Below are 1,189 nucleotides of genomic sequence, written 5' to 3'. Positions count from 1 at the left end.
TTAAGTTGAAGAAAAAAGAGGGAGAAATTAAATGGCTCAGCAAATAAAAGTGCCTGCCCTGCAAGCCTGGTGACAGAGTGGGGAGACTCCCATGACTGCCATGTCCCTGTCACCACAGGTGCCACCCCTCACACACACACACACACACACACACACACACACACACACACACACACGATCATGACAAATAAATCTCTAATTGCCAAAATCAAATCTCACAGTGTCTTAAGTACATTTACAAGTTTTGTATTGAGCTGTACTCGTGGCTTTTCTTGGTTACAGGGGTGGCATGTGACCCAAGGACCCTGAGTTGAGCACTCCTCACCCTTTCCTGCACTTTGACTCCATGGACCATTCAGAGAATGGAGGGTAAAGAGCAGCAGAAACCATGAAGCAGAAAGGCTACAGCCAAGGAACAGGAGACAGTGAACAGGCATGATCTGACCCAAGAAAGCAGAAGCAGCCTTGGAAAGCCTTGGAAGACTCAGAACTCAGTGCTTCTGACATGATAGAAAATGGGTCTCAGGAGTTGCGGGCAATGCTGGGTACGGTGCTGCATTTTTTGTCATCCCAGCATGTAGAACACTGAAGCAGAAGAACTGAATGTCCAAGACAGCCTGGCCATGTAGCAAGATTTCATCTCAAAAATCCAAGAAAAGGAAGAAGGAGAGAGAGGGAAGAGGGGTGGGGAGGGGTGAGAAAGGAAGAGGGAGAAAGGGGAGGGTGGGGAGGGGTGAGAAAGGAAGAGGGAGAAAGGGGAGGGTGGGGAGGGGTCAGAAAGGAAGAGGGAGAAAGGGGAGGGTGGGGAGGGGTCAGAAAGGAAGTACTGACTGTGAGTAGTAAAATATTGGAGGTCCCAAGCTGGAAACTCATTGGTCACTTCCAAATTAAAGAATCCTGGTATTGTGCACATGCCTGAAATTCTTGTAATCACAACTTGGAGGCCAGCCTGGTCTACACAGTCAGAAAATTCCAAGATAGCTTGGGGTACAGAATAAAAGCCAATTTAATTATTTTATTTATTTTGGTTTTTTGAGACAAGGTTTCTCTTATAGATCTGACTGTCCTTGAACTCACTCTGCAGACGAGGCTAGCCTTGAACTCAGAGATCTGCTTGCCTCTGCCTCCCGAATGTGAGGATTAAAGATGTGCACCACCATCATCTAGCCATAAGAAACTATTAAAAAAA

The sequence above is a fragment of the Mastomys coucha genome, unplaced genomic scaffold, assembly GCF_008632895.1.
Source record: "Mastomys coucha isolate ucsf_1 unplaced genomic scaffold, UCSF_Mcou_1 pScaffold23, whole genome shotgun sequence".
NCBI classification, from domain to species: domain Eukaryota; kingdom Metazoa; phylum Chordata; class Mammalia; order Rodentia; family Muridae; genus Mastomys; species Mastomys coucha.
The sequence above is the reverse complement of the archived record's forward strand: the minus strand, read 5'-3'. Positions refer to the sequence as shown.